This window comes from Dromiciops gliroides, chromosome 2, assembly GCF_019393635.1.
Source record: "Dromiciops gliroides isolate mDroGli1 chromosome 2, mDroGli1.pri, whole genome shotgun sequence".
Classification (NCBI taxonomy): Eukaryota; Metazoa; Chordata; class Mammalia; order Microbiotheria; family Microbiotheriidae; genus Dromiciops; species Dromiciops gliroides.
The window spans coordinates 146,643,240-146,658,517 of NC_057862.1; the positions used below are offsets into that span (position 1 = coordinate 146,643,240).

At 36.8% G+C, this 15,278-nt stretch overlaps 1 pseudogene; it reads left to right on the forward strand.

Annotated features, from left to right (window-relative positions):
- The first annotated feature begins 3,698 nt into the window (after positions 1–3,698).
- On the forward strand, positions 3,699–4,075 carry LOC122739870 (annotated as a pseudogene).
- The last annotated feature ends 11,203 nt before the right edge of the window (positions 4,076–15,278 follow it).

Genomic DNA, 15,278 nt, shown 5'->3' on the forward strand with positions numbered 1-15,278 from the left:
GAATATAAATTTGTTTCAAAAATCTTAACAGAGGAAGATAGTGGAAGATTATTATCAGTATTGTCTCATTTTTTAAAAAAGGCCATTACATTTGGACTCTAATGGCACAGTTCTTTATGTGTTATACAAGGGAATAGAAATTGTATGAAAGAAAACAAAGTTAGGAAGAGCAACCAGACCAAAATGAGTCTATGGAGAGAATGGACAGGCTAGAAGTGACACAGTTTTGAGGGAACTGAGGGATCAAATCTCAAGGTATCTGAAGGAAGGCAGGGTGCCAAAGACTTGGAAAAACTTGGACTTTATTACTCCTCCCCTCCCTCAAAAGAGTACACCAAGAAAATACCATAACTTACCTACCTAGGTGCCTACTATCCCAAATTTTTATAAGAATAATCAAAATGGGGGCAGCTAGGTGGTGCAGTGGATAAAGTACTGGCCCTGAATTCAGGAGGACTTAACTTCAAATCCGGCCTCAGACACTTGACACTAGCTGTGTGACCCTGGGCAAGTCACTTAACCATCATTGCCCACTAAAAAAAAAAAAGAATAATTAAAACATATATGGAAAGCAACCTCAACAAAAGCATGGGAAAAGAACAGGTAGATTTTTCACAAACAATCTTCTATAGTAGATGACATTTTGACAGTCATACAAGTGTCTGCAAGGTATAGGGATTACAAAGTCCCATTGGACTTAGTTTGTTGATTATAGGAAGCAAGCAATTCAATAGAACAAAATGCCACATTATCAAGTTGTATCATATGCATATGTCAAAATTATACAAGAGTCCTTAAAATGTAACAATAAAAATGATTTTGATGGGGAACTCTGATTATTACAAACAAGGCATAAAACAGGGAAGCTTGTGTTTGTTCTCTCAAGGGATGATATTCAGCAAAGAGTTCAAATATGATATTGTGCCGATTATATCAAGCCCTAGAACATTGCAGAGTTTCCTAAATGAAGTCCACAATTTCTAAGAGTTTGGCCTAACTATCCACAGAAGAAAAACTAAGTGGATCAAGAAAGAGTATTGTCCTGATCATTGGAGGGACAATCCTTAGAGTTGGTTGATCAATAGAAATATTGTGGATAGATACATACTGTGGATGGATAATTTTGAATAGTCCAGAACTGAAAAGCAGCAGGAGGAGGTGGGATTAAAATGTCTCTGTGGGGGCAGCTAATCGGTATAGTAGATAAAGCACCAGGCCTGGATTCAGGAGGACCTGAGTTCAAATCTGGCCTCAGACACTTGACACTTACTAGCTATGTGACTCTGGGCAAGTCACTTAACCCTTTTTGCCCTGCAAAAAGAAAAGAAAAGAATATTGGTAACATTTTGGGGGCAGCTAGGTGGCACAGTGGATAGAGCATCGGTCCTGGATTCAGGAGGACCTGAGTTCAAATCTGACCTCAGACACTTAACACTAGCTGTGTGACCCTGGACAAGTCATTTAACCCTCATTGCCCTGCCCCCAAAAAAATTGTCTCTGGGAAAAAAACATTTTAAAAAATTGTATCTGGGGACAATTCTATACAAAAATATATCTGTGCTATGTGTGTATATACATACATATATAGAGATATACCTTTTTGGGTGCACGCTTCTTACATATTAAAACTATTTACCCATTTCAATTTATAAGTTTTTAGGATGTTTACTCTTTGTCTTGTATATAGACAGAAACGTAGTTCTCTTTTGGCTTACATTAAGCAGTTACACACACACATGCACTCACACACACACATACACACTGATTTGGTATTTAAATGAGTATGGTTAATTTAATGAAGATAATCTTATTTTTCATTATAGAGTTCCCTCATTTTGGTATAAAGCTTCTACTACTAAAAATGTACACCATTACCTTCAAATTTTGATTCATCTTTTATTGTATTTAATATTTTTGCACTCTTTTTCCTTCCTTGCTCCCTTCTATTCTTCTCTTTTCCCCTCTTAATCTCCCTTTCCTATTCCAGCATCCTGTCTTTGTCTTTCTGTCTCTCTTTCTTATAGAGAAACAAAGATCTAGCAAGAGAAAAGCAGCATCTGTTATCATTTTAGGTTTAACCATTTATGCCCCAAATATTTTATCATAGAACAAATAACAAACCATTATTTTGTAATATCTTTTTATTAAACCACATATCCTTCCCCAATTTTATAGATAGTATAGAATTCAGTGGTACTTGAGTAAAATTAAGATAGAAAAGAAAATAATATGTAGGTACCAAAATGGTAGAAAGGATGAAAGAACAACAGGAAAACTGAGATCTCAGAACAGAATAACAGATGGTAGGGATTTTTGCATGTTCTTGAATATATGTTGGATATTAATTAGACCTTATTCATTGTTCATTGAATCAAAATAGTCCCCAAAATGTTTTTTTACAATATACAAAATGCATGAAACAAAAGCAGGGAGAGAGGAATGCAATTATGCTAGAATGATCAATCAAAGGTTAAAAGTATAATTTTGTGAAAGATGTGTTCCAAGGAAGAGAGAAAGTGATTTTATTGTTGGGGGGAAAAACAACTTTCATCCAATGAATTGTTCTAATTCATGAATCCTGTTTCCAGTCTGTAAGAGCTTAGTTAATTAACAAAAATATGTCATACCATTAATATATAGATATAGGTACTGGGGAAAAGGAATTGATAAAAGGGAATGTGTGGTTTTCTTTAAGGGAAAACTACTTGAAGCCTCAAATGCCATGGAATACAACCAGGGGCTCAGTGAACCATGTTTAGTACAAGAGAAAACTGTGAACAAGGAAAAGATTGTTTGAGTCTCAGGTTGAAAGACAGAAAGATATTTGTGCTGTCATGCATTTCTTCTTCTCTCTTAACTCCTTTCCTGTATAGCAGCTGAAAGGTTGGAAAAGATTTAGCTGGAGAGGGGAGGAGGAACCCAAGTGAGAGAAAGAAGGGGGAGAAAAAGATTAAAGGTGTCAAGGCACTGAGCAAATTGCCAATTTATTATATAGTAGTGTATGTGTTATTGCTATTCCCCATAGACAATTTTAAAGGAGTTGGGGTTTCAGAATAAGTTCCAGACTTTTCCTGCATGTGACATTTTATCAAATTTCCTTTATCATGCATTGATCAGACCCTCTGACCTTTAAGCTGCTAAAAATGCAAGCTGAGGCTCTAATAACAGCACATAATAGATCTTAATGAGAAGCATGAATAGTTAAATCCTGGGCTGGGGTCCAATTCACCCTGAGGAGCATACCTTACCCTGATTTTAAATTGTAAAGATGTTGTTGGCTTAGTAGAGTGAGGTATATGAGTCCCAGGGGACCCTAGCAAAATTCACAGGCTGTTCATGTGTCTTCCTTCTTAGATCTTATGTGTAAAAAAAAAAACCCCAACAACATTTTAGGGTGAAAAAATGAGGCATTTCCTTCTAGTTAGTAGTTGTCTATCTATCTGGAATGACTGTGTTATTCCAGATAGAAAGAGAACAGATAAATAATCTGTCGATTTCCCTTTTAAGCTAATAAAAGCCATAGTGGAAATTTCTGTGTGCTTAATTTGCATATTTCCCAGTGCCTCATGGTAGTGAAAAGGGAAAGAATTGGAATCTCCTGCTACTTCCTGAAGGACTAAGGTGTGAGGTTTTGGGAAAGGATATCCCCACCATTTTTAAAAAACAAGGTGATACTTTTTCGGCTTCTGACTTGCAAGATGACCAAGAAGAGGAGGAATAATGGGTGCGCCAAGAAAGGCCTCGGCCACGTGCAGCCCAACCGCTGCACCAACTGTGCCCGCTGCGTGCCCAAGGACAAGGCCATCAAGAAGTTCGTCATTCGCAACATCGAAGAAACCGCGGCCGTCAGGGACATCTCCGAGGCCAGTGTTTTCGACTCTTCTGTGCTCCCCAAACTGTACGTGAAACTGCATTACTGTGTGAGCTGCGCGATCCACAGCAAGGTAGTGAGGAATCGGTCTCGTGAGGCACGAAAGGATCGGACACCCCCCACCCCGCTTCAGACCTGCTGGTGCTGCCCCCAGACCCCCTCCAAAGCCGATGGAAAGAGCTATCTGCCTATCAAAATTCCTGAACTAATCCGAGGAAAATAAAATGGTTGGTTTACCTTCAAAACAAAACAACACACACACACACACACACACACACACACACACACACGGTGATAAGAGAATTAGTGCCCAAGTGAGGTCACCTTGACTAAGTGTAATGTGACCAGGAATCATGAGTTTCCACAACAGGGTAAAATAGGTTCCATAGGACCACGCTCCTGACAAGAGGCACTGGGGATAAATAGGAGACATGACTTGGTGAAAGGGAGTCATGTGATGGCCCCTGTGGCCCCAGAAGGATTACTTCCCAGGTTCAAAGTTTCTGAGGGGAACTCCAGCCAAGAACAAAGTTACATTCTTAGAGAGAGGTACTGGGCCCTCCACATCATAGATGCCTCTGATACCAGGGTTAATGTGTGGTTCTGTGAGATCAGAGTATTTTGTCAGCACAAATTAATATCTGATTCTGAATAGCATAGCTTGTAATTCAGACTTTTTTCTTTTTAATTTCCTTTCCCTCATTCCCTGGTGATTCTTGTTTCTTCCTTCTTTCTCATTTGCTTGATTTCTCAGCTTCATGACTATTCATTCTGTGCTCAGTGGTCTGAGCAATCCACAATGAGGTCAATACTGACCTTACAAAAACCTGACACCTCACCAGACACTACCATTTCTGAATTCTGAGTGGAAGGAAATGCATATTGAAGATCCAAAACTTCCAAGTGCTTCATTTGTGCGATATCTTTTATGTCCAGATGATGAAATGAAATCTTGTTATCCACACAGATAACACACTTTCCCTCCACCCTATCCTTCACTTTCTAATTGAAGACAATTGGGTAGACAGACAGACAGATAGATAGACAGGCAGGCAGAGCTTACATTTATTAAGTACTTGATAAGTGCCAGGCACAGTGCTAAGGGATGGGGATGCAAATACTGGAAAACAAGATCATCCCTATTCTAAAGATTTACATTTTTTTAAATTAAATTTTCTTTTCAGTCCCAAATTCTCTACCTCCCTATCCCAATCAATGAGAAAGCAAGAAACATAAAACTCATTAAAAACATATGTAGTCCGGGGCAGCTAGATGGCGAAGTGGATAGAGCACCGGCCCTGGATTCAGGAGTACCTGAGTTCAAATGTGGCCTCAGACACTTAACACTTACTAGCTGTGTGACCCTGGGCAAGTCACTTAACCCCAATTGCCTTACTAAAAAAAAAAAAAACATATGTAGTCAAGCAAAATAAATTCCTACAATAACTATATTCTCTCCCACCCCTCCAAATATATATATATATATACATATATATATATGGACTTAGAGTACAAATTTAAAAATATATATGTATATTTTAATTTGTACTCTAAGTCCATCTCTCTACCTGGAGCTTTATAACATCTTGCACATCCTCTGGAATTGTGGTTAATCATTATGTTGATCAGAGTTCATGTCTTTCAAATCATTTGTTTTTACAATGTTATTTTTGTTGTAGTCCTTGTTCTCCTGGTTCTATTCACTTCACTTTTCTTATAGTATCCCCTTCATTTAAGTTCTTTTTCTTTTTTCAGGACAATAAGGGTTAAGTGACTTGTCCAAGGTCACACAGCTAAGTGTCAAGTGTCTGAGACTGGATTTGAACTCAGGTTCTCCTGAATCTAGGACCAGTGCTTTATCCATTGCACCCCCCTTCATCATTTCTTACAGTTATAATAATATTCCATCACATTTTTTAAGTCATAAAAGTATTTTATTATTTTCCAGTTACATGTAAAGATAGTTTACATTTGTTTTTATAAAATTATGAGTTCCAAATTTTTCTCCCTCCCTCCCTTCCTTCCCCCCTCCCCAAGAAGAAAGCAATCTGATATAGGTTTTATTTATTTATATATATGTGTGTGTGTGTGTGTGTGTGTGTGTGTGTATACAATTACTTTAAACATATTTCTGCATTAGTCATGTTGTGAAAGAAGAATTGGAACAAAAGGGAAAAACCTCAAAAAACAAAAACAAACAAAAAAGGGGAACAGTATGGTTCAGTCTGCATTCAGAATCAACAATTCTTTTTTCTGGATGTAGAAAACATTTTCCATCATGAGTCCTTTGGAGTTGTCTTGGATCATTGTATTGCTGAGAAGAATTAAGTCTATCACAGTTGTTCATCTCACAATGTTGCTGTTACTGTATTCTCCTGTTTCTGCTCACTTCACTCAGCATCAGTTCATATAAGTCTTTCCAGGTTTTTCTGAAATCTGCCTGCTCATCATTTTTTACAGCACAATAATAATTCCATTACCTTCATATACCACAACTTGTTCAGTCATTCCCCAATTGATGAGCATTCCTTCAATTTCCAATTCTTTACCACCACAAAAAGAGCTGCTATAAATATTTTTGTACATGTGGGTCCTTTCCCTTTTTTTATGATCTCTTTGGGATACAGACCTAGTAATGGTATTACTGAGTCAAAGGGTATGTACAGTCTCATAGCCCTTTGGGCATAGTTCCAAAATGCTCTCCAGAATGGCTGGATCAGTTCACAACTCCACCAACAATGAATTAGTGTTCCAATTTTTCCACAGCTTCTCCAACATTTATTATTTTCCTTTTTTGTCATATTGTCATCACATTTTTATACCATAACTTGATCAGCCATTCTCCAACTGATGGGAATTCCCTTAGTTTCCAATTTTTTGTCACAAAAAGAGCTGCTATAAATATTTTTGTACATGTGGGCTTTCCCCATTTTTCTTTGATATTTTTGGGGTATAGACCTAGTAGAGGTATCTCCAGGTCAAAAAGGTTTTGTGGTTGTTTAGACAGTTGTGTCTGACTCTTTGTGACCTCTTTTGGGATTTTCTTGGCAAAGATACTGGGAACAGGCAGTGTGGTCAAAAAAATGCACACTTCAATAGTTGTTTAGGCACATTTCCAAATTACTTTCCAAAATAGCTGGACCAGTTCACAGGGGAGCTTACATTTTAATAGGGGGAAGATTAGTTAGGGATCCTCAAGGAAAGGCTATCTCAGCCAGGACCTCACCACCAAGAGAGCAGGGCCCAGAAGTCATCCTGAGGTGGAGAAACAACTGTTGAGGAGGTGGAGCAGTCCAGAGAGTGAGTGAGCTCAAATTAATAGCTAGCCAGCATTTACATACCACTTTAAATAGTAGCGAAGTAAATGAAGTAGATCAAGGGGTCATAGTAGCTAGAGAGCTGGACCTGAAGTCAGGAAGACCTGAGTTCAAATCCAGCCTTAAACACTTCCTATCTGTATGACCCTGGGCAAGTCACTTAACCCCAATATGCCTCATGTATAAAATGGGGATAATAATATCACCTACCTCCCAAGGTTTTCATGAGGATAAAATGCAATAATGTTTGTAAATAATGTATCACAGTGCCTGGCACATGGTAAACACTTAACAAATGCTTGTTCCCTTCCCTATTATTAACTTTATAGATGAGGAAACTGAGGCTGGAAGAGGTTAAGGGGGCATTGCCATCTCTCTAGATACCAGTTCTCTAGATCTGAGTCCCTGGGAGTCCCTACATCTCAATTACCTAGATCATGAAACTTGCAACCAGCCCAGGACTTGGCTGGTCTTTGTTGCCTTGAAAGCATCCCAGGTTCTAGTAGTTAACAATGTTTCTGTGAGCTTGTGCTGATGGAGCCAGCACCGATGATGTATAGACCATCTTCCACCATGAACCCTCCTTCAACTCAACACTCAAAAGGTAACTCATGCTCCCTAAATGGTTCAGAGTTGTAAAGGCTGTGGGCATATTTAAGAACCTTGTGCCACTTGGGTCTGGGCAGAGTTAATGCTCCCTATTCTTAACATGATTGAGCTATTATTTTGCTGGCATTTGAAGACTAAAATGTGCATAATCTCCTTTTACATATAGTAAAAGGATCAGGAATCAGAGTGGTTTCTACCTCCTCATTTTTTAAAAGCAAGATCTGGATTGAATTGTATGGGGGAGCATGGAATTATCTGTGCTTCATAAAACTAGGAGTGGCGACAGCCCGGATAGATGTACCCAGGCAGATTCAGGATGATGCTATGATAATGATGTCAAACAAGCTCAGGGTTTTCCAGGCCATTTCTTTGGGTACGTGTGCCCCCTCTGTGAGCTTTGAGCAGCTCCAAACTGAAAGCATAATTGGCTTTTGTTTGTTATAAGCTGAAATCCTCTTGTGGGAGAATAATCATTAGCCTAGTTCAATTTGGCAGGTAAGGAAAGTCTTAGTAATTTCTTTCACTAAATATAATTAGTGGAGGCAGCCTATTGTGGTAGATAATTACTGGACTTGGAGTCAGGAAGACCTGGGTTCAAATACCTTCTCTGACACTTATTAGCTATAAGAGCTTGGGCAAATCATTTAAATTCTATGTGCCTCAGGCAACTTCCCAAGACTTATCTACTAAGTCATAGCCTGATCCATTGGGAGAGGGAATTTCCTAATCTCAAATCACCAGATATTAATGTTTTTAAATGTAGACATTATCTCAGCTGTAGTACCCACCCACAATGATCCAACAAACAAATTATGCTCATGTTTGCATAGCCTAGTGCAATTCACTCAAAGGCTAACTTGATATAAACTGACCTCCTTTACTCTGAGTTTGAGATTTGGAATTGTAGCTGAAATACAAGTCTGGCTGATAATTCTTTCAAATCTGTAAATCCCTACTTTCAGTACTTCTATATAATAATACGATTCATTCCAATTAATAAAACAGAATCCAACTTAAAATCTCAAAGCCTAGGGGCAGCTAGGTGGCGCAGTGGATAGAGCACCGGCCCTGGAGTCAGGAGTACCTGAGTTGAAATCCGGCCTCAGACACTTAACACACACTTACTAGCTGTGTGACCCTGGGCAAGTCACTTAACCCCAATTGCCTCACTAAAAAACAAACAAACAAACAAAAAATCTCAAAGCCTAAAGCAACTAAACAATATTTTATGAATAGAGAAAGTGAGGTTCTTGGAAGAGCCCTAAACAACAAATTGACCCTGAGGCCACTGATCTCCATCCATTTCTCTGACTACAAATTATCATTCATCATTGAATTATAATACTAAGTACTTTGTGCAGTATATATTTTGGAGAAATCTTCCCTTGGAATATTCAAGTTCTGAACTGGTCAGATTTGGGGTTTTAAGAGACAGGGTTTTCAAGAAATAAGTAATGAAAGTTTGGAGAGAATGATTGTTGACAAAAATGAAGGTTAGAGATTTTTAAATGAGCATTACCTACCTCTCTATCCCCAAAGTAGCTAGAAAATTTTGAAATTAAATAAAAGAGTTGAGAGTAGAGGGAGTGATTCATTTTGACCTTTATGCCTATTTTTCCATCTACATAAAATTTTTATGGGAATCATCTATACGTACACTTAGAGCATACTTGATGAGGGTATTAGTAGGGAACAGGAAGGATTTTCCTAGGTATATTCTACAGTAGACTGCATCTTTGCCATCACAAAATAGGCTGAAATGTGTAAACTACATTTTCCCTCTGTGCTTATTATTTGGTGATGTGTGTGTGTGTGTGTGTGTGTGTGTGTACATGAAGATTTAGTCAAAATGCTACCTTAAAAGTTTTATTACAACAGTGTCTCCTATCCTTACATCAAAATTATTCAAGATTGCTTAAAAAAAATAGAAATGATCTTGTTCAGTGTCTCTCTATCTGAGTCCCTGGGAGTCAAAGACATCAGGCAAAACCTCAAACAGGAAAGCGAATATTTGTCAGAGATACTTGACACAGTGATAGAAGAGATCCAGTGCAGAATTGAATTTGAAGAGAGATTTCCTAGGGAGGGACCTGGGAGGTGTCAGTGCTTAATAAATGCTTGTTGATTGATTCCACTTGTTATTCCAATTCTTGTTGATCCCAATTGTTGATTGCAATGCTTGTTGATTGAGTATCTAGTTCTCAAAAAAATTGTAAACTAATAATAGCCTAATGAAAAATGCTCCAAATAACTAAAGAAATGCAAATCAAAATAACCCTAAGGTTTCACTTCATACCCAGAAAATTGGCAAAGATGATAAAAGATGGGAATAATCAGTGTTGGAGGGGTTGTGGAAAGACGTGTACACTAAAGTATTGTTGATGAAGTTGTGGTTTGGTACAACCATTCTGGAAAGCAATTTGGAATTATGCAAAGTGACTAATAGTGTTGATAACATTTGACGCAAATTCTATTGCTAGGATATACCCCAGGGATATAGTTGACAAGAAAGGCTTCATGTACACCACAATATTCATAGCAGCATTTCTTTTTCTTGTGGTAGCAAAGGACCAGAAACAAAGTAGATACTCATTAGTTGGGGAATGGCTTAACAAATTGTAGTATATAAGTGTAATGGAATATTACAATGATGTAAGAAATGACAAACATGGTGAATATAGAGACGAGTGGAAAAACAAAATGAAAAAAGCAGAACCAGGAAAATAGTACACACAGTGAAGATAATAATGTAAATAAAACAACATCCATAACACAATTGTAAGTGAATGTTGCAAAATTATAATAACCAAGCTCCTCCATTCCTCTACCTCCAAAGAAAACTTTCCCCCTATTCCTTTGCAGAAGTAAAACATTGCATATAACATCAGAATTTTTCAATGAGTTGATTCTTCTTCTTCTTCTTTTTTTAATTTTGTTATAAGGGATGGCTCAAAATCAGGAAAGGGCTAAGAGGGGAAATAAGGTCATGTAAAAGCAAAAAATACTAATAAAATCTATTTTTAAAAACAGATATTTTGATAAATATGGGATTTTATCAATGTAGGGACTCTTTTCAAAGCTGAAGATCAAAATCCACCTATGTCTGCCCATCCTATGTGGCTCTTGTACCTATTCTCCTATAAATTATCCACAGGGATCCCACCCAAAATACTGAGTTTTCTTGTAGTTTTCTTGAAATTATATGGATAACAATGAAGCACATGACTGGTGTATCAGTTAAATTTTGCTCTTATCACATGACCAGCATATCTTCTCTGCTGCCTTTCACATACTCTGTGATCCAGTGATTCTGGCCTTCTTGCTGTTCCTTATACAGAATGCTCTATCTTCTGATTCCTGCCTTTTTACTGGCTTTCCCCTCTGCTTAGAATACCTGTACTCCTTATGTCCAAGTCCTGGTTTCCTTGACTTCCTTCAAAATCTCAGCTCAAATCCTACCTACTTCAAGAAACTTTTCCTAGTTCCCTTCAATGCTAATATCTGTACTCTGAAATTGCCTCCAACTTGCCCTGTATATGTATGTGTATATGGGTATATACATAAATATACATATATCTGTATATCTGTATGTACTTTGTTGTTTGCTGGTTATCTTCCCCACTAAAATGTTAGTTCCTTGTTTTTCTTTGTATCTTCATCACTTACTGTAGTGTCTGGCAAATGGGCAGCACTTAATAAATACTTCTTATTGTGGTGGTCATACAATTCTCTAGAGATAGCCCAGGGTGGCAACATAATTCTTTTTGCAACTGGCCTTAGATTTCTTTCTTTCTTTCTTTCTTTCTTTCTTTCTTTCTTTCTTTCTTTCTTTCTTTCTTTCTTTCTTTCTTTCTTTCTTTCTTTCTTTCTTTCTTTCTTTCTTTCTTTCTTTCTTTCTTTCTTTCTTTCTTTCTTGTGAGGCAATTTGGATTAAGTGACTTGCCTAGGGTCACACAGCTAGTAAGTGTCAAGTGTCTGAGGCTGGATTTGAACTCAGGTCCTCCTGAACCCGGGGCTGGTGCTCTATCCACTGTGCCACCTAGCTGCCCCTGGCCTTAGATTTCTTTATGTAGGCTGGAGTCTCACCATCAAAAAATATTGATTTATTCATTCATTCATTCATTCATTCATTCATTCATTCATTCATTCATTCATTCATTTGCAGGCAATGGAGGTTAAGTGACTTGCCCAGGGTCACACAGCTATAAGTGTCAAGTGTCCGAGGTCGGATTTGAATTCAGGTCCTCCTGAATCCAGGGTGGGTGCTTTATCCACTGCACCATCGAGCTGCCCCCTGGAGCCTCACCATCAAAGAAAAATTCTTGCAATTGGCCAAGATGAGGTCTTTCAAATGTCAAGGAAAAACAGTGAGAATCACACAAGACTACGTATTAATCAGCCATGAGGAATAAAATAAAAGTCAGAATATTGCATTCTAAAAAGCAAAGGAAACTGATTTGTGACCAAAAATAGCATATTATGTGAGGTTATTGTCATTAAAGATGAATGTTAAGCAGAAGGGAAGAAATTTAATCATTCCTAACTGAAGAAACCAGAAGTTAGTAGGGAACTTGACAAAACTTGGCAAAATTCATCAAACAAAACACACTCAAACTCAGGTAAATGAGTCCTTTTTGTTGTTGTTTATTTTATTTTATTTTTTTTGTCTAGTAGACCTTGATTTTATTGGGATGGGAAATTCCTAGTATGGAAACTCTAAACTAATGTAGGTCAGATAAGCCATTGTTTACATGTACAAAGTTGCAAAAAAAAAATAATATCTTTTATAAGTTTTGCTTTATCTAAAGACCACAGAAAAAATAAAGAGACCATTTACAGGTGAATCTTCAATACAACCATTTGTGACAATCACGAAAGTATCTTAAGGAAGGTGAAAAGAGAGGAAAGGAAAAATAATCAGATTTATAGTTCCTGAAATTGGTTGCCACTGATGGAGGTCATTCAAACAAAATGAGAGGGAGAAAGCAGAGGTTAGAGGGGAAAGAGATAAGGAAGGGGAAGGATTGAATATTTCTTGGAGTGGGATATTGCAGATAAAGATGATTCAAACAAAGAGATGTGATAATAGAAGGGGATTGGGGTAATGGAATCCTGAACCATACTATCTCTTATCCAGGCATGGGAATCATATGTTTTAAAAAGAGAATAATAATAAAAGTAAATTAAAGAGATCTAGACTTAGATTGGCAGGTAGAGGAGGTATCTGTGGGAAGAGATGAGGATCATATTGTTATAAGCAAAACAAACTGTAGGGACCTAATGTAGAGCTAAAACAGAATTATTTTATAGAATTTGTTTAAGGGAAATTCAAGCTTAACAATCATAACCTTGAAAGTTAATGAACTTTTATAACAGCCACACATTATGAGAAAGGACAGATTTTTTTTTAAATTGTGCTCTGTGGATTCTAGCTATTTATTGTTCCCACTGGTTGTATCCATCTGTTGACCACCTGTGACCTTTGGTTTGATGTTAACTTGGATTAAACTTCCTATTAATGATAGCAAATGGTCTGTTTGTTAATGTCTATTTGTGAATGGGCTAACCATATTGGCATCTTGCCAAGAATGGCCCAAGGCAGTTTGGATTCAGTGTCTGCCTCAGACTTCATCTAAGAGGGAGAAATTAAAGAAGGACCTCATTTATAAACTAGTCTTGTATATGTCATACTCCCATAGTGTGGACCAGGTGGGAGATGGTGATATCGTGAGGTGTCCATGAACAAAAGGAATTTGTTGTCCAGTACTAAACTTAGTAACTATTTGTTTACTTTCATATGAACTGTATTTTTACCTATTGTAAGTGGGTTTGTAATTAAAAGTTTGGTACAATAAACATTTTATATCCTGCCCTCAAAAAAGTTAATGAGTGGATTGGAAAACATAGCCCAAAATTTGCTGCATACCAGAAACTCTTAAACCATAAAGACACATAAGGGTCTGGAATGAAATTTATTATGCTTTAAGAGAAGCCAAAGGAACAGAAATTGTTATCTTGATTTGTGATAAGGCAACAGTTAAAATAGATGTCAAAACAAATAGGGAAATAATATTGTACTTAAAAACCTCATAGACAATGAACATCCCCTATTTTGTTTGAGATTTAAACCCAATCCAGGAAATATAAATCTAGTTCTTTTCCTTTCCCCTTCCCCTCCCCCCGACCCCAATGGCAAGGTATGGTTAATTGCTTCTCCCTTATGAGCTCAATCTACCTCTCCCAATTTGGCCTACTAGTAGACAAAGGGTACATTTAATATATTCTAGGCAGACCAAAGTTAGTTTTGACTTCACACTATTAAACAGATAGATATGAACCAAGTGACACAGTCCTTAGTACTTGAAGGGAAAATTAACTGAAATGTAAAAATATCTTGATGATAAGGCAATAACTGCAGGTGTTTATAACATTCTCTTTTGGAGATTTTAATAAATTTAAAAGAAAGATGGAAAAATAACAGATTAGAACAGAATTTGGGATGAACTAGATTTGTTAGACCTAGAGTGATTGCTGAAAGGGAATATATAAGATTAGACTTCATTTTTTAGCATCCCTTATATCTTTACCAAAATTGATCATAAAAACAAATAAATGTAGAAAGGCAGAAATATTAAATTCATCGCTTATATACCATAATGGAGTAGAAATAACAAACAATAAAGGAAACATGAGAAAAATATAATATTCAAAATAATGAGTGGGTCAAGGAATAAACCATAAGAACAATAAACAACTATATGGAAGGGAATAACAAAAGTCAGAAAATATACCCAGCTATATGTTTCATCTAATACAGTCTTTAGAGGAAAAATGTGTATCTTTGAAAATGTATGTTAACAGGGCAGCTAGGTGGTGCAGTGGATAGAGCACTGGCCCTGGAGTCAGGAGGACCTGAGTTCAAATCCGGCCTCAGACACTTAACACTTACTAGCTGTGTGACACTGGGCAAGTCACTTAACCCCAACTGACTCACCAAAAAAAGAAAGAAAGAAAGAAAGAAAGAAAATGTATATTAACAAATGAGAAAGAAAACTAATAAACTGAGCATGTAAATCTAGAAAATTAACAAGTTAACAATCCCAAGTAAAATAAGCACAACAGAAAAGATTTTGAAAGTCAAAAGAGAAATAAATAAAATTGAATGCAAAATACTATTCAATAATAAAATAGCTGTTTTGAAACTAATAAAACCAATAAATCATTAGCCAATTTAATGAAAACAGAGAAGAGAAAACTAAATTTCCAAAATAAAAAATGAGACTAATGAATTTACAAAAAGTATAACAGAAATAGAGAATATTATTGTAAACTGATACACATGATATGCAATCAAAATTGGGTTTACCCAAATTAATAAAACAGGGCATATGTATATAATATATATACATACATACATACATATAACTGCCCAATTTCAGAAAAAAGAAATTGAGCATCATAAATAAACTCAAAGGAAAAAA